At 42.1% G+C, this 19,054-nt stretch overlaps 1 protein-coding gene across 4 annotated transcripts in view; it reads left to right on the top strand.

Annotated features, from left to right (window-relative positions):
* MID1 (midline 1) overlaps positions 1-19,054 on the top strand; it is a 400,721-nt gene that overhangs the window by 230,687 nt on the left and 150,980 nt on the right. For 2 of the 4 annotated variants that reach the window (XM_028522396.2, XM_028522394.2), the window contains exon 1: positions 8,858-9,157. The exons of the other annotated variants lie outside the window; for them this stretch is intronic. The gene's annotated coding sequence lies outside the window, so the exon portion shown is untranslated. Of the gene's footprint in view, positions 1-8,857; positions 9,158-19,054 lie in introns of those variants that run through there. 4 annotated transcript variants of the gene reach the window in all.

The following is a 19,054-nucleotide window of genomic DNA, read 5'->3' as shown; positions in this document are numbered from 1 at the left end:
GTATTTTCAGGCAGAATAGTGGCAGCCATGTATATAAATTGTATATAAATTTCACTAGATGCTTTGTTAAATATGGAGTGCCTTTGAAAGTGCCAGATTTCTTGTCTGTGGCAGGTTCTGCTTTTTAACTTGCCCCAACTAAGGAAAGAACCAGAAGTCACTTGCCCATGAGTAATACCTTATTAAACCATCATATTTTCATGTGGTATATTCTTCTCCCGATTTGCATGCCTGACAGTTGACTTCCTAAATATTACATTTGCGCTGAGCCAAAAAAAAAAAAAGACCCACTGAAGTAACATTAGGTCAGCTTTGTGGGATGCATTAGCGGCCTGTCTGAACAAAGACGAGGGACTCAGGCACAGAAACCCATCACGTGGCCCTGGCCCTGAGAGCCTCGCAGATGCAGTGCATGACTCATTGTTAAACATGCCGAGAACAGACAAATTCCAGGCAAGTGAAGCAGCCGCTGATCCAACTACAGTTAGGTAAGTTGCATGATATTTATCTTACTTGCTTTTCCTTGAGGAACTGCCACACAATTGCCAACCACTCCTGAATGCCACATGCCAAAAAGCACAGAGCAACTGTATTAAGATAAAACTGTTAGCATTAAAGACAGGCACTTGAATTAGTATAACCCTCAGGCCAGTTACACTTCACTAAATTGCATAGGCTTTTAAATACCTGCACTTATTTTTTTTTAATGTATCCATAGCAACCTCTTTGTCAAGGGAATAGTTACCTGAAAGGATACACATCTTTTCAAAGAAACAGGGAGACATAAAACCATATTAGTTAACCGTGGATGATATTCCTTGGGTTAAAATTTAATTAGGGGCGTGATTCAGGAGTCAATGGGACTTTGAAGAAATCTTTAGCATGTTTCTTCCCAGTAGAATGTGTTTTCATGCCTTCTTTATCAGCAAAAGGTTTTTATGTATAAGACTTTTAATAAAATACCATGCAATAACTTTGGGCTACAGATATTTAAGAATAAATAACAGCCCTCCTCTTCTTCCTGCCCATAGCATGCCTACCATTTTCTTTTTTTTTAATTTTTATTCATTTATTTATTTATTTATTTTTAGAGAGGGAAGGCGGAGAGAGAGACAGAGAGATCAGTGTGTGGTTGCTGGGGGCCGTGACCTGCAACCCAGGCATGTGCCCTGACTGGGAATCGAACCTGCGACACTTTGGTTCGCAGCCCACGCTCAATCCACTGAGCTACGCCAGCCAGGGCGCATGCCTACCATTTTCTTAGAAAGTGTCGCAGCGTACACCATGGTTATTATCCTGAGACTTTTGCTGCACATGAATCTCTGGTTCATGAATATTTGTTATCAGGCAGAACATGGGATCATGGAAAAGTCCACAGCCCTCCTCTTGTGAGGTAACCTGATTTAACTCATCCTGTTTCCCAGACACTCTCTCTGATGGAGTGACGTTTCACTTGGTCATGTTATATGACATTGGCTGCAGGGAAAAACTAGCCGGGTGAAGTAGCAGGCTTTCTGATTACTCTGCAGTGATAAATTGAGGTAAGTTAAAGGAGGACTTGAGAACTGAGGACCCTGCAAATCTCAACTACTCCCGTCTCTTGGGTAAGGAGTGTCAGGGAGGAAAATGTTCCTCTACTCTCTTAGGCTTTCTCACTGGGCTCTGTGAATTAAACTAACAAAAGCCAGAATAACAGGATAAAAGGCACACAATTTAAAAAAATATTTACATGCACAGGAGATCACAGAAAAGGAACGAAACTCAAAAAAGCTGTTAGGCTCAAAGATTTATACGCCCTTTTCACAAAGAAAAGAGGATCTGGGCTTCATGGGGAGACAAAATGTCAGGAAGTGACCAGGAGGTACATATGTGATTAGAAGATAATCGAAAATAAAGGCATTTTTTGTAAGGTCTGTCTATGCATACTCGTCTTGGCATTGACACTCCATCTTCGATGATAGAGTCACTCTTTTCTCTGTGGTATGGGGGGCACCTTCCTCAAAGGGAAATCTCTGCCCTGATTTTAGGCAGATAACAGGAGGGCAGAGAACTGTTCTTGCATTTGTTGGTTCTCAGTTGCCTTTTGTGCAAACTAATCCTGAAGCCAAAATGGCACATTTTGGGGTGGCGTATTCTGAGCCTCTTCAGCAGGTAAACGTATCAAACTTGAAGTTCATATTAGCTAGTGTTAGTCAGGGCTGGCTTCATAGGCAAGCATGCAGACACACAAGGCCCCAAGTTTGGGTTAATGATTGGCTGAGTGGGTGCGGCTGCCTTGCAATAAAACTTTATTTATGGACGTGGCAATTTTAATTTCATACACCTTGTACGTGATATGAAATAGAATTCTTTTGATTTTTTTTTCTAACCATTTCAAAAATGTTGAGTGATTCTCAGCTGGTGACCGACCACACAGTAACAGGTGGTGGGCAGAATGTGGCGTAAGAGCCCGAGTTTGCAGGCCCCTGATCTAGAGAGGTGGTTCCTAAACCAGCATCATCATCCGCACCTAGGAACTTGTCAGAAACGCACATTTCCAGGCCCTACCCCAGACCCGCTGAGTCAGAAACTGTGTGGTGGGGCCCAGTAATTGTGTTCCAACAAGTCTTCCAGTGGATTCTGACGCTTGCTAAATTTGTGAACCGCTGACCTAGTCTGACCTATGATTCTCCATCTTGGCTGCTCAGTCTAATTCCTTAGTGGAGCTTTTTAAAAATCTCCCCACCAAAACCCAGCCCAGATCAATGAAACCAGAGTGTCTGTGGGTGACACCAAGACACCAGTACATTTTAAATCTCTTCCAAGTGATTTCAGTGAGCAGACGAGGCCAACGAATGCTTTCACTGTACAAATAAGGAAACTGAAGCTCACGGAGTATACGCATCTTGCCTGAGATACATAACAATGAAAAATAGGCATGGCACAATCCACTTTCACTTCTTTAGATCCATGAGCATTAAAATACTATGCTCGATGATGGAATGTTTGCCAGAAGCTTCACGGGTTGTGTTATCTTTTCTTACTAGCACTGATTCATTAAAAACGCATTGGAAACATGCCCTAAATAAAATGAAGGCTCGCTTTAGATACTCGTTAGGCCAGACAATGTGACTATAATTGGAAGGAATGACTGCGTAGAGGCTGAGGACAATCCCATCTGCAAGCACTTTGGGGCTGAGGCGACACCTTCACGATTGTGGTGGAGGACAAAGCCCGGAGCTACTTACCAGTGTGTCTGAGCAACTGTTCCTGTTCCATACATGGAACACAGCTAGACGTCACAGCCTCAAATGTCATTAGTGACACTGGAAAACCAACAGTTACATGCTTATGATGGGTTTTATGACTCTAGGACGCCTGTGCCTTGGGCATTTTTTAAAGGGAACTTTAAGATGATGAATGCTTTGTTCTTCTCAGCAAAGGCTGCACCGTATCTGTGCAATCCATGGAAGGAAGAACACGGGCTGTGCACCCAAAATAGAGCTGGGGAAAGTGAGACATGGATAGAAACTAAGTCATGTGATCATTACAAGTGGAGTTGTACAAATAGACAACCAACCATTGGATGTTTTTATTGTTCTAATATTTACCTGATCATAGCACAGGTTACAAGTTTGGATCATTGACTGTGTGCTGTGTTCTCACAGTTCTGTGTTTAAGAGCGTGTTTTCAGGAGCCAGTCAGCCTGAGTGCATAAACCAAGATCTGTAACTCCCCAGCTTAATGAACTTGGCAAGTCACTTAGGCTCGGTTTTCTCTCCTAGAAAATGGAGATAATAGCCCTGGCTGGCATAGCTTAGTGGATCGAGTGTGGGCTGTGAACCAAAGTGTCGCAGGTTCGATCCCCAGTCAGGGTACGTGCCTGGGTTGCAAGCCATGACCCCCAGCAACCGCACATTGATGTGTATGTGTCTCTCTCTCTCCCTCCCTCCCTCCCTTCCCTCTCTAAAAATAAATAAAAAAAATCTTTAAAAATAGATTATTCAGAAATTAAAGAATTAATCTTGGGAAGTAGGATATTGTATTGACATGAAGCCATATGTAACTGATAAATAAAAACTAGAACATTTCAAAGTATTTCACCGCTAAAAGCATAAAATTTGTAATAGCAAGCTTTAATTACAATTTAAAATAATGTGACTTATTTTAATTTCTTAATTGTCAAGTGAGGAAACATCAAGCTCCATTTATGTAAAACCTCAGTTGGTGACCAGTTAGTCAGTTCTGCCCTGTCTGAAAGTTTGCTCTTAGGGTGTATGCTCCTAAAGGATTCCTCACAGTGTGGCTATTTGTCCTGCATTTGTATTCACAGATCTGTTCCCTTCTTTTCAGAATCTGCCATCCAAAACATTCACACAGCAAGCAATAGTTACAAAAATCTTTCCCATCTATGAGTTTGTTTGTCTTTGTCCCAGTGGGATTCCACAACAAAGTACCGTAGCCTGGGTGGCTTAGCAGCAGCAGAATTTTATTTCTCATGGTTCTGGCAGCTGAGGGGTTCCAAAATCAAGGGTCCAATAGATTTACTTTGCCATGAGAGTCCGCTTCCAGCTTCAGGTGGAAGCAGTGTCCTTGCGTGGTACAAGGGAAAAGAGAGCTCTCTGTGGGGTCTCTTCCAAGGGCACTAATCCCAATCGTGAGGGCTCCACCCTCATGACCTAAGCACCTCCCAAAGACACTACCTTATAATTCCAAATTCCATCCCATTGGGTGTTAGGATTTCAACATATGAATTTGGTGGAGGAGGAGACACAAACATTCAGTCCATGATGTGCCCAGCTGTCCACTGAAAGGTCTTGGGCTCAGCGATATCAATTAGTTTCTCTGTAGTCCATCAGCTAATTTACCAGCCACCTCTACACTGAAAATGAACTCCAAATTGCATTTGCCACCTCTGCCGCTGGTATGCCACATTGCTTTCATTAACCAACTTTAAAAAAAATAACTTCATGAGTACTTGTACTCAGTGAATAGAAACTTGTTCCTTTTTTGTGACATCCTGTAAGAACTATAGGTGGGGATTTTTTTCTAAGCAGGGACTTGTGTTGTTGCCAACTTAAATTACCCTCACTAATTATTTCCAATACAATATTTCTCAAATTTTTCTCTGCTGCCCTAAGTATAAAACAACTGGGTTTCTGGGACTTCTGAAGGAGAATAAACACCCTTTCCATAGCCCCCAAGGACTGCACACTTGCATCAGACACACTGTTCAGGTGGCTGACTAGGAAACTTCATTGATGATGATGATGTATTGTGACACATATTTCAGTCAACTGTATGAAGTTACCGATATCATCTTTGTATGTATACAAACACTAATCCCATGTATGTTGATCTATTAGGACACTGAAAGAGATGATGGCACAGGTACTGCTAGTTGTCTTCTAAGGTACCATACCAATGTCCACCCGTAACCGGTAGAACCTGGGAAGGACCACCTGGCCAGGGACCCATTACATTTGTTGCGGAGGTCTGTTTGTAACCAAACCTGCACATAACAACACAGAGGCATCATCTAGGCTGCCTTCGTTTTACAGATGTGTCAAGACTACAGTATCCCTTTAGCTGACATTTACAAATGCTGTTGATCACGAGACTGAGCAACAGAACACCCCTTCCTTTGATGAATGTGCTTGCTCTGTTTCCAATATGTGGATCTAATCCTCACTTAATGAACAACCCCCCAAGGACCATTTACTTCATTAGAAATATTTTTAAATTATATTTATTTGTAAATGAGAAATACTTGACTTACACTGTTCGCTTTTCTTAGGAATTTACTGAATCATTTCCAGATACAGCATATTTTACGATAAAAACCAGAGTACTTCTAATCCTAAATTCTAAGTTTCATTCCTGGTACAGCAATTTATAGTGATAAAATGTTGGGTTATCTGCTTTGCCTAAATGATCCAATCTGTTCATTTTAGCCTACAATTTTAATGCCTACTTTTTGATATTTTGGTGGAGATGAACAGGCGCACATTTGCGAAGTGCCTGGAAAAAAGGCTTAGTTCATAGTAGGTACTCATGAGTGGTATTTGTTCATGACATTATGGCCCTTATGTATATGAGAAGATGGTAGAGATAACCATCATCAGTTACTACCTCTTACCAGAGGAGATGCTCTTTCGTATACCTGTTAGAGATTATCATATATGTTTGTCCCAGAGAGCTTATAGCCTATAGCTGATAAGATGTATAATACAGACACAAAAGTATATGGTACCTTCATATAAAAATATAACAAATATACTGTCTCAGAAGCACATGCATGACAAACTGAGGTTCTATTTTAGAAGACTGGTCTCTTCTCTTCTACTCTGACCTGGATATGGCTCACCTGTGGGAGTGTTAGGATACAAGATAGCAGTATGCTTATTGTCTTCATAAGTACAGAATAGATGTACTAAATTATGGTAAGAAAGGTAACCTTAGTAGTTTAATTTTCCAAGAAATTCTCTTCCCTTTTTAAATGTGGTGGTGGCAGCAGTCTGATTGGTGTGGAGTCTATGGGTAGTGGAGTCTGATTGGTGTTCATGGCTCAGAGAGGCTACACATTGCATTTCATTTTTCTTATCATACATGTTCATCAACCAACTACATTGGAGGTCCATTGTAAGTGGCTGGGGTTACTAAGATGAAGGACACCTTTCTTACCCTTGAGCGTTTTACAGATTGGTAGGGGAAACAGACTCCAGGATGTAATATTACAGGACAGCATAGCAATAACACAGCAGAGGTGTATCGTGGTTTGCTCACGCTGGTGCTTACCATCTCCCGACTCAGCACAGCTTTTTCCAACTCTGCTCAGTGTCCTCACTGAGGGAGAGGAGGCAGCATTGACAACACGGACATTGGCAAAAGCTACAACAAATTTTGGCGTTTCTTTTTCTTGAGAGCTAGTCGTTAATCATTCACCAGCCACACCACTGAATGTCTACAAACTGCTTTGTGGGCACAGAGTAGAGAAAAGATTAATTTGTCCTGGGGCACTTGGGGAAACCACAAGAGTGGTGACATTTGACCTTGTAGGATGGTTGGTGGAGTGGGCCAAAAGAGAAGAAAAATGGGGGAAACTTTGAAAGGGCACAGTGATTGCAGGCAGCTATCCCAGCTCGTTTACCTTGGACGTGATGACAGCAGAAGGCAAATGCAGTCGCAAGAAGCTTCCGCTGATAAGGTGATAAATAGATGTGCCTTGGGATTTAACTCCAGTGATGTTTTATAGCCGCAGCTCTGGGTAGCTAACTCTCTGTGCCCTGGGAGGTGCAGTATATCTCAAAGTGGACCGGAATCCTTTGGCAGTGGGATAAAATGCTGATTCCCAGACTTCTCCTCAGACCTCCTGACCAGATTCCCTTGGAGCAGTAGTAGGGGTCTAGGGAATTTCATTTGTAACCATCTCCCAGAAGTGTCCTTGAGAGTATTCAAGTTTGACAACCAGCATCTCAAAGCCAGTACATCGGTGGTTCTCGATGGGGCACTGTGTTGCCCCCCAGGGCAACATAGGATCGATTATTACTGATCGCCATGACTGTGGTAGCACTACTGGCTCTAGTGGGGCTGAGGCCAAGGCCGCTGAGCGCCCCACAATGCACACAATGCACAGCATAGCCGCTATCACAGAGAATGACCTGACCCCAAAAGGCAGTACTGCCGAGGTGGAGAAGCTGATCTAGGTCAGAATGGAGAGCTCCGAAGTACGTACCAGAAGAAGATGGAAGTCAGCTTGTGCCCCCAAGTGGATCTGAGTCTCCTAAAGTGGGGGCTGAGAGGAGGCTATTGACCTCCATGCCCCGATACCGGGCTGCCAGATTTTCATGGACCTGGGCACCGCTCACATCTATGGAACCCAAGCAGAGGACGCTCCTGAAGCTGCCAATTCAGGATTCACTGAGTTGTTTTTCTTCTCGCTGAGTCCAAAAATCTAAGAATAATTCACAACATTTGGGCCACTTCTTTGGGAGCAAAACCTGCCACTGGTGCTACCCCAAGTAGTCTGTGGTCTTCTTGCACTTTTTTGAAATCAGAAAGGCAGATTTGCATTGCAATCAGGTTGGCTGAGAATTGAATTGGGTTACTGCTTATGGGACTTAAGAAAGCAAACTTTGGAAATTCTTTTTAAGTCTGGGTTTAAGTTTCTAAAAAGTTAGCTTTCCTCCCATTCTCTTCGAGATGATGTTAATAAATTGTCCAGATCAAACCTGTAGATGAGGTGAACCATAGTGAATGACAATCCCACTGATTTAAGTTTTTTTTCTTAACCAAATATCAGTGTTTATTTTACTAATAACAATTTTATTCTCTAAAATGATGCCTTGGGCCCTCAACAGACAGAGATTCTTGTTCATTTGCTGCATTCAACAGGTTTGTGTGCACATCCTTTAAGACGTGATTTTCTTAGACAGATATACAGCTCATCTATATGGAAATGAGGCAGGTGACATTCGCCCCTTTGTTTGCTTGTTTCAGTTAAGGTGCACTACCTAACAACTTGGTTTCCTCCCCAGGAACTGCAGAAATAGGACTTCAGGGGCAACATTTTCAAACTAGGGTTGGGTCCCGAGTAGTTGCACCTTCCAAATGTTTTCGTGTTTTTAGGGAGCTCTTAAAGGCAAGGCCTCAAGGTCCGAAGCTAGTTAAGCTTGGAGCAGACTCAGAGCTGTGAAATGAGAATAGGACTCATCTTTTATTTTTGGAGCTTTGGGCAATATTTCCAGCTGCTTCCAGTCATTTAAATCTTGCTAGTTCTCTAATCCTCGCGGAGGCAGCCTCTCCGACTCCCAGGGTCCACCCCTTCCTCCTGATTGGCCGCGCTCCTCCAGAGGCCCACACCACCCACCTACGACGTCTCTGAGACCCGATTTGAAATAGGAGCCAGGCGGTCCTCGCTTCCCTGCTCCCGACTTTTCATAGGCTGGGGAAGAAAAGCTTGAGAAACTTGACATTGCCTTGGGCAGAGTGCATGTAGCAACAGATCAAAGGAAAAGCGGAAGAAAACGTGCTCTTTGCTGCCCGTGGATCTCGCTGAGTTGCTTTTGTCTTGCGGGCTTCTGCTGGGTTTGGTGTTTCCCCTCCGAAGACCGCAGCGTGGGCTTCGAGGCAGCTCACTCCCTGCCGGATGGGTCATGGAATTCTAAACATGAGGCAGGTAGGCTGCAGGGGCTGCACTGGCGGGCGGAGAGGGAGGGCGCGATTTGGGATCCCTGGGATGTTACTACTCCGGGAGCGCTTGCTGGCTTACCACATTCTTCACCCAGGCGGGCTGTTGGGCGTCAAGACGGGGCTGCATTTTCCTAAGGGAACCAAAGAAGCAGATTTTCCGAGGTGCGCCCCTCCACCCCTTCAATCCCCCCCTCTCCGCCCCTTCCCACTTTTTCCTTTACTGGTGATTGGTGATGTCAGGCATTCATTGTAAAGGGCTTAAAAGCGGTTTGTAGAATATGTAAATCAACTCCAGTTTGCAGTGCCTGGAATGTATTGTGCAGGATCTATGTCGAGCTTTTAGCCTGTATCCTATGCTTTGGCTTAGAATAAAGACAACTGAATATTCTGAAAAAGAATTACACGGGGCCTCTTATCTCATTTTGGCTCCCCATTATCAGCACTTACTGGTTTTATGGCTGAGAAGGCGGAACCAGCTCCAAATGAGCACAGACAACCCTTCCAGAAAAATGCAGAGCTGTTTTTTCTGTTCTAGCAGTTTTGAAACTGTATTGCTTCTGGACGTGAGTAGACAACCCTGAAAGTAGTGAGAGCGGAGAAAGGGCTCAGGGACTCCTTAAAGGAGTCTTTGAAGAGAATTTACACCAGCAGTTTCTTCCATGACTCCAGGGCACGATGATAAAATTCCTTATCAGCCCCGGCAGAGTTTTACAGCTTTGCCATTAAGCGAAAGGAAAAAAAAGTGGGTGTAGGACACTGAGAACAAGGTGTAATTTACAACTCAGTCACAGTTATGGAAGGAGCTTATGTCAATATTTAAATATCAAGATCAATACTCAGAAGGGGAAGACAGGTCTAGAATAAAACGTGCCAGGAGGCTGGCAAAGCCTGAGAATTACAAGGATTAATTGCTTTTGCCAACTCTGAATGAATATGGGTAGGAAAAGTTAACATCTTCATTTTTTTCTTCTAAGTTCCCCCGCCGCCGGCCACCCCTGCGTGCTTTGGGGGAAGTGATTTACATAGGAAGCAAAGTTTCCATTTAGGGGCCTGGGGCCTCAGGTTTAGAGCTTCCTGCCTCTTTCCTACAGCTTAGGGAGGTGAAGTGGAGGAGCCAATGGTCAGGCGCAAAGACCTCTGCCCTCTTGCCTCCTTGCTTGCCTGGTACATCTCAGTGAATGAAGAAAAAGCCAGCCGGATGAGCAAGTGCCCTGTGTTTGCAATGAATTGCCTTTGCCTTGCTGGCGACTGGGGCTGAGGCTCAGTTTAAGTTCTGCAAACTCACAGTCCCACCCCGTTCTTTTTATGTTGAGCAAGCAGACGGGATGGGGACACAAGGAACGAGAGGCCTGAATGGAAAGGATTTAAGAGGGAAACGAGGCACGTATACCATGTTTGACAAAGGTCCTTGACTGGAACAAAGAAGTCATTTGATCCCGTGTGGAGCCACCTGTCCTCTCCTTGATGGTGTCTGAGCTCAGTTTGCAGAATCCGTGTTCCCACACAGTGCCTCTGGAACCGTGCTGGAGGCCAAAGGCATGCTGTCCGGAGCTTGGCATGATTTTTACCATGCCCAGCTCATTGCGGCATTCATGTGGCCTGGAATTCAGCCCGGTATTGAAGTGTTAAGGGTGCACATGTAGTAACTTCTCAGTTATCTACTGAATGGGCGCTTTTTTATCCCACAGCTCTGTATGCCTCAGAAATGTTTGGTCTGGTTTAGTACTTGGAAAGAGGGTGGTACAGGGTGGAGTGCAGGGGAAGAAAAGAAGCAAGAGAGGGGGAAAGTCATTACTCATCCGAAGAATCCGGGAGTCCGGCGTTCGGGAATCCAACACATGGTTCCAAGACAGTTAAAACAGGAATGCAGAGGGTGGCGACATGGTGGAGATAGTGGTGTGGGTTCATCCTAACTTGATTTGAGTTTCTCTTGGGGGAAAACCGACTGTTTTGCATCCAGGCAGGGTGGATCACACCTACCAGCCAATGTGTCAGCTCAGCCCCGCAGCCCCACTGGACTCACAGGGTTAACTCTCAAACAGGTCCGTGTGTCATCAGCTCAGCAATGAAATCCAATCTGTCCACTGAGGAGTGATCGGTCCCTAGAGCTACACAAATGCCGAACAATGGCGCGGTAGCCGAGACCCTTGGCACTGACTACCACGGTGCACCGACTAGCCACAGTACATAGCCAGAAACAGCAGAATTAGAAAACTGCTTGATGGATGATGAGATTCACAAGGGTTTTACCTCCTGCCAGGTTGGCAGAGCAAGAGTGGTATAGAGGGTGTCGTGTTCTTTGAACGTTCCTAAGGTCATGCCACGTTAGGCCAACAGAAAAGCATAAACCTGATTTGCCCTTTTCAGGAAGTCATTTTCAAGTGCGGGCCAACTTTTTTCTGTACTCTGATCCTAAGTGGGAAACTTTCCTGCAACTTCCTTGGGAAGGAATTTGCCATGTTCCCTCGGCAAAGGGAAAGGCTCGGCCACCTGTTCTAGAAGCCCAGCCAAAAACAACAGGTTTGCCTGTGGCATTCCCACAACTGCAAATATCCTCTCCAAATAGCACGCCACCCATTGTCCGTATACATGAGAAGAACAAATAATTCTTTCTCGATCTGGGGGGAAAAAAAAAACAGGTTCTTTAGACAAAATTGCCTACCAGACACATTTTGTCTTTTTAGTATCCTGATGACTTTACAAACTACACCAAGAGAAGAAGGTGCGCGCCCTATTTCTAATGGACTCAAGCAAATCGCTGCAGTTGCCTTATAGTGTGAAGGGAAAAAGAAGGTAGCTACCCAGTGCAGCTGCTAAATTCTTGCAAGGACAGGATTGGTGCCATTATAAGGAAACTGAGACTTAGTTTGCTTAGCCTGGTTTGCATTCTTTAGATTGGAATTAAAATGCCCAAGGACATCTGGTTTAATAATGAATGTCTTTGTATTAATCTTTCCTTTGAGGATTAGAAAGTCCTTTACAAACACAATCTATTTATTCTCCACCACATCCCCAGGAGAGAACGAGGTGGCAATTTGATCCTCATTGAACAAACTGGTGAGGTGAAGTCAAAGAAAGGTGAAGGATAAAGATACACAGCAAGTTGGGTGCAAGTCTGAGGGTGTATAATACCCACCCAGAAAAACAAACTACCCGGGCAGCCTTGGAATCACCCAGGGATAGTCTAGGGATTAAAACAGAACTCTCCTGCATGTCCTGCTTCTTACTCTGTAACCAACACGTAGTATCCCAAGTATATTTTATGATTTGCTTCATTTCAAAGTCAAGCCTGTAAAAGTTGAAAAGGCATTTCCGTTCTCATTCGTCCCAGCATTGAGATCAGGCAGCTTTTATGACATCAAATAGAAAGATATCGTAACAAACCGGAATTTCAAATATGTGTTTGAGAAATGTTCCCTTTCGGCAGATTAAGTTTTTGCATGTGGTGTGGGGGTCCGGTATCTTTACTACACAATAGAATGTCCATTTCTTCCCTGCTATCTCTCCTTTGCAGGGGATGTTATAATCACAAGACTTGCTGTCAGGTTAAAGATCCTTATTGGTTGACTTGAAATATTTTTTGAGTTATCCTTTTCTTGCCATTTGTTATGACCTACATTAGTAGTTCGCTTGTCTGTGGACCACATAGGCTGCAAGCAAATCCTGTAATTGGTAGTTGCATGTTATCCACAGACATTCCAGCAAGTTTTAGGGCTAAGCGTGTATGTAGATGTCTCAAGGCTTTGATCCCTTGTGTGGTAAATAGACATCCAAGGTAGCTATGGCAACCTGGGCTGTGCATTGGTGAAGGAGGGGAAGGGATTTGGTCACTGGACAAAGAGTAATTTTTTTTTTAATTAGAAAAAGGTGGAGCCGATCGGGACATTTTAAAACCCACATTATTTGATGATCCCAGTTGATCTAAATCATTTGTATTTTTCTTGATGGGCAAGAAGAATTAATGACTGACCATAACCCGAGTATTTTGCAGATGTACCTTAAATGCCTTTTAATCAAGTGGTTGCCATTTTCAAAAAGCAACTTATAAAATGAAAGGGAAGTCCAACATATTATATCACTATCCCTATTGTACTTAATCGGAGTGTTTGCATTTTCAACTTGGTGGCATTTTAAAGAGAAACGACCACGATCCGATTGGTTGGTGTGTATTTCAGTTCTCCACCTGCAGAGGTCAGGCTTGAAGTGTCTATAATGGAAGGCCAGGCAGTTGGACGCCACTTCTGGGAGGCATCCGAGTACGAGGGAACTGCTCTGCTTATTTCGAACAATTAGTTAGCCATTCTTTAATCTTGTGACCAAAGCCACGATAAAAACAAGTTCATTCGAGGGAGAGAATATCAAATACTCCGTCATTAAAGAAAGGGCTGGAAAGGCGGGTCAAACTGGAATCCAATCTCCATTTAGATATGGGACAGTTTATTAACACGACTCTCTCTGGCTCATTATCAACTTTTATTTCACATGAAAAAACTAGGAGGATTTTTGCCCAGTTTTATGAAGTGTCATGCTTTAGAAATTTCTTTAAACAAAAGGACAAATATTAGGAACCCCTCCAAATCCACAAGACTTTTTCCCTCCAGGAAAATATTCTGTTGACACAGAATATCAGGAGCTCAGAAATGGGAAATGCTGAAAAAATTCTTAGAGGGGACTTTCCTAAAAACAAACCAACAAAAAAAAAACACGTAAGAACTTATCTTCTTTGTGCTGTAAAATAGAAGTTCTGAGTAAAGAAGGCAAAAATAAAATGAGAGAGGTGCTGATTATTTGTAGCACAAATGGCTTTCAAAATTTTATATACATACAGTCAGCTGTTAATGGTGAATATAATGCAAAGGTTCTCCTTCATTTCTCTTATCATTCAAGGATCAATATATTCCTTAGTTCATTCAATAAAGCTACTTTAAATGATTGTTATCATTTAGCCAGGCAACTTTTAGGCGACAAAAGTGATTTTGATATGGTCCCTCCCCTCAAAAAGCTTTTGAGGATCTAGTATGTAGTTTATTGTACCAATAGCACAGTGTAAGTTATTCATGGGAAGAATGCCTACTTATTAATAACTATGTGTCTATAAGAATTTGCTGGGTAAATTGATCATAGCCAAAACTTGACTGAACTTAGTAGACTTGAAATTATTTGTAACTGCGAAATTTAGTTAGTTTTAGCCAAATTAATTTGTATCAATTCATGAATTCCTAGTTAAATGTATCATAATTACTAAATAGTCATTTAAATAATTGCCCTTAATAGAGAAAAATCACTCATAGAAAGTTTCCAATCTAAGAATGCATTCTACTTTAAGAGTTTATTGTTTGAAAGCCGGAACATTCTCCAGTAAGAACTGATGCGATGATTTGAGCCAACCTCAAAACACTATTTACAAAAATAGCCAATCTGATTAATGACAGATTCAGTGCGGAGTTTTGAGTCCATGCCTCCATGTCACAAGTGATGGAACACAGAAGGACAGAGAGTTGTCATACTTTTGGTAACAGGCCAACCTTGGCAATATTTGAAATGGGAAAAGTTAGTAGTAGTTTTCACCTTTCATTCTCCATCCTTCCAATATCTTCTGGGTTCTACTGGAGTGTCTCTCTCAGTCCTAACTTAATATACAGTGACTTGGGTTTTTGTCATTGTCCACCCTTTCCTCCTCCACTCCCAACCCACATTCCTTTTCCTCTAGACAACCCAGATGTTGGGAGAGAAGCAACATGGATGAGCTAAAGCTCACGACTCTTAGCCCTTTAACCCTTAGGATGAATCTCTGAGTGGGAAAATAGCGGGTAGTAGAGCCTGAAGCTGCAAAGATCATGATTGCCCTTTTAGGGACATTATGTGTGGGGAAGGTCGTGCCTTTGGCAGGCAACACTTGCTGGTGTGTCTGCCAGTGGGGTCAGACCTGTTCACTTGTTTTTTGTTTCTCAGCATCCTGCCTGAACTTCTGGATTCACTGGGGTCTTTGTGAATGACAGCCAGAGAACCACAGGGGGCTGACCATGTGAGGGGAGTGATGGCATTTGGGGGTTTGGATTGTTTGTAAGTACACCCTTTGTAAGCTGAACAAGCTGAACACTGTCTCTTTGGATTAGAATACATGGAAAGGAAATGGCTGGAGCCTCTTCTTATCCACACAAGTAATTGAAGTGGTATATGCATTTCCAGTTAATCTTTTGCCTATCTTGGGACTGAGTTAGTCAAGAACAAAACTTACATCTTAATTACCTTTAAATCCCCATGTCCAAGCGCAGTGCCGGGCACACAATAAGAATCACTAAATATTTTGCAGGCACATGCTGGATGAAGTTTAGCAGGAAAGAGAATGGAAAACGCTTCTTAAGATCAGAGGGGATATGAGGAAGAAAGGTCATTTGAAAGCTTGGGAGAGTAGCGAGGACTAAATAAATTGAAAATAGAGAAGAATTAAAATATATTGTAATTGCTTAACCATCTCCTCTGTTCATTCGTGTTCTGGGTGAGGATACGACCCAGAGCATGGCAGGCAGCTTGGCTTATATTCCGCAGGATGTAGCTACAGAAATGGTTAAGAAACGGGATGTGCGTTCCAGTAGCTCAAAGCCTTAAAGCAAAGATAGAATCTTCTGTTTACTGTTATTGAGCCCAACCTGATGTTTTAGGCCTTTGGCCCATGTGCATCTGGTTTATTTTGCCAGGTAAGGGGCATGTCTAAGGTCACTCAGCAACGAAGAGATTGTTTCTAGAAGACTGAAGTCTTCCACTCGCCATGCATATGGCGGCCACATTTTCTGCAGTAAAATTCAAGACATATGCTGGACAAAACATTTTCACGGCTTCTGGGTGTGACAGACCATGTGAGAGTTATGGTCACAATGATGAAATAAAAAAGTTTCTGAGACATTTAATCGTTTATGGAGACAACAGGACTAATACATTTTCAAAGGGTCCACGAGTTAGATGATATTATCTGTCACATGTCAAGTTGCGGAATGTGGCTTCAGTTGTATGCATTTTGAAGTGGTCTTCTCCAAACAATTAAGAGGGAAGAAGCTGTTTGTGGACAAATGGAATTCATCCAATGCCCTGCTGAGTTACCAATAACTAGATGAATGGGTAGTTAAAGCAGTATGTCAATGGAAGGCATCACCAAATATTAGAAATCTATTTATTTGCGCCAGATCAAGTCTTCTATAGGAGATGAATTAAGAATTAAGACAGAGTACTAGTTAAAGGTTTAGTATCTGTTTAGTTACCTGCTTATTTAATGTGCTAATAAATTCCAAGACAGTTCAAATGGATTGATGGTTTATAATGAGGCAGGAGTCAGGAAAGACCAATCACCTTTAGGAGAGAATACCATCTGAAAAATCCAAGGAGCCAAATAGTCTTGGATGTGAGTTTTGTGCTTCTTTTGTCTATGTATTCTCTGCTTTTAGATAAGTGTGAAAATGGCAGAGAGTAAAAACTAGGAGGATTATGTTCATACAGAAGAAAATTTAAGGAGTGAGATGAGTCCTTTTCTCTACAGATTAAATCACCTATGCTTTCTGGAAATAGTGCAGAGAAGTTAAATGGAACAAATAGAAGGAAGAAGAAAGTGTGAGTCATTTTAGTCAACATATGGGGAAAGCAGAATAGAAAAACTGGCTGTTCAGTGAATGACTCACTTGAGGGGATTTTTTTTTTCACTTTTAAATTGTGTAATTTAAAGTGGCTTTCTAAAGAGATTGATGCTGCTGCCCTTTTTATATGGCTCTGAGTGAAAGACAGAAAAAGAGTTACACTAACTGATTGAGATGGGAATGGCTTTCCGGATAGAGAAAGACATGATAGTAGACTATTAAATAATGAATATTTATTGCTTAATGCTTCTCAGCCCGGAGGAGACACTTTCTGAATATTTTCAACATTTCCCCTTTCTAACATTTCAGCTGTCAGAACGGAATGGTTCACATGTAAACTACATTGTTTTGGTTTAACTAACAAAGAGAGTGATGAGACGTGAATTGTTTGTGACAGCCCCGAACATTGATAACAGAAGACATTAATGCCTGCAGACACAGCCTACATGGTCAAATTCTGGGAGCAGAAATGCTTATTATGTTAGGCCAATGTGCTTTGACCTAGTTTTGCCTTTCTGCTTGGAAATTATGTCAGTGTTAGTTACATCATCCCTAAGGATGAGCAATTTCACATTCTTGTTTATTTTAGCAGCGTTTTATGAGTTTTGTATATTTAGTTCTGACCTCCAAGAAGCCAAACTCATTTTCATTGACTTGCACTTCCCTTTTGAAACCAGTCTTCTGCACAATAGAGAAGAATTTGTGTATTAACAAAACAGTCTAAGATGCAGTCTTCAAAGACCTTCATTTCTTTTTGATTGAGAGCCACTGCCCTCTTGAAAGCTCCAAAAGGCCAGCCAGTTTGCTGCTCTTCAGAATTAGTCATCCTTTCTTTGTCTTATGGGGATAGAATAGATTACTGTGCCTAAGACTGCCATAGTTGAAAAAGAAAAAAAAAAAGCAAAATATGCCGATGAGGTTGATGGGACATCTCCCAGCTTATTATCCTTAAGTTTGCCCATTGCATATTGCTTCTTTATTTATCCAGTAGAAACTAGCCCGACATATTTTTCCTATTTAATATTTTTATGGAATAATTTTCTAAATGAATTATTTCCTCAGTTGATTTCAAAAACATCTTTTTGGCTGCTTAATGCTTTATATCACCAGGGAAAAGAACCATTTAATTCTTTCACACATTTATGATTTCAAATCTTCAAAGAGTGCGAGTTCTTCCAGTGATCAACTTACACCGAATTTACAAGTATAATTTGCTACTAAAAGACCTTGAATAGTTTTTGGTGCACGTGTTTGAGCATTCCTTATTAACAAATGTAATCAGACAAAAGTCTACGGAATGTGTATTTGTGGTTCCTCCTCAAAAATCGACCATTTGCTCCTGTTTTCTAATTAAATCCCTTTGTTGTTAGCTACTTTTCCAATCCCCTGCCTGAATGCGGAAAACCTAACAAGGGAGTGTCTCCTTCAAATCACTACTAAACTAACTGAATTTGAACCGGGTAAATTGCTGATTAGCTGTGGATCATTTTAACAAACAGTAAGAAAGTAATTGGGATAGGCACAAGTCCTGTGTTCCTAGGAGGTTCAGACGTTTGAGTCAACTCAGTATTGTATTCCATGTCTGATCCTTATGCTAATTTGAATACTAGTATCCTGAAAAAAAACTTTTTAGAGGATTTCTGGAATCCCTAATTGGTTTAGAAACATTGCCATATCTAAGTTGCCCAAAGTTGTGAAATACACTATACGTCTCCTATAGTGACAATAGGCGTATATATATTGACAGCAGACTCTAGAAATTTTTCTGATTGTTGTAGGCAGATACAAACACAGTTCCTTTATCTTGTATAGATAGTGGCCTTCCATATACAGTATTTGCACCCTATTTTGCCATTTTATAATATATCCAGGTGATCTTTCCATAACAGTACATAGAGCTTCCCCCCTCCTTTAAGAAAAACTGCATAGCATTCCAGTGTGACAGTGAACCATAATTTATCTGACCCTCCCCCTACTGGACACATGGGTTGTGTGCAATTTTTGTCATGAAAACAATGCGCATAGAAAAGCTTCGTGCATTCACCAGTTTGTGTGGGGGCAGGTGTGTCTGTATTATAAATCCCAGAAGTGGGGGTGCTGGGTCAAAGGGTGCATGCAGTTTCTCATTTTGATTAATAAGTAAAATTGCCTACCCAGTGACTGCTTCCCCAGACAGAGCCTCCCCAAGAGTGCATTGTCCAACTTGTACATCTTTGCTTACTAATACATGAAAAACGGTTCCACTGTGTAGCTGTACA

This window comes from Phyllostomus discolor, chromosome X (assembly GCF_004126475.2).
Source record: "Phyllostomus discolor isolate MPI-MPIP mPhyDis1 chromosome X, mPhyDis1.pri.v3, whole genome shotgun sequence".
NCBI lineage: Eukaryota > Metazoa > Chordata > Mammalia > Chiroptera > Phyllostomidae > Phyllostomus > Phyllostomus discolor.
The sequence above is the reverse complement of the archived record's forward strand: the minus strand, read 5'-3'. Positions and strand labels throughout refer to the sequence as shown.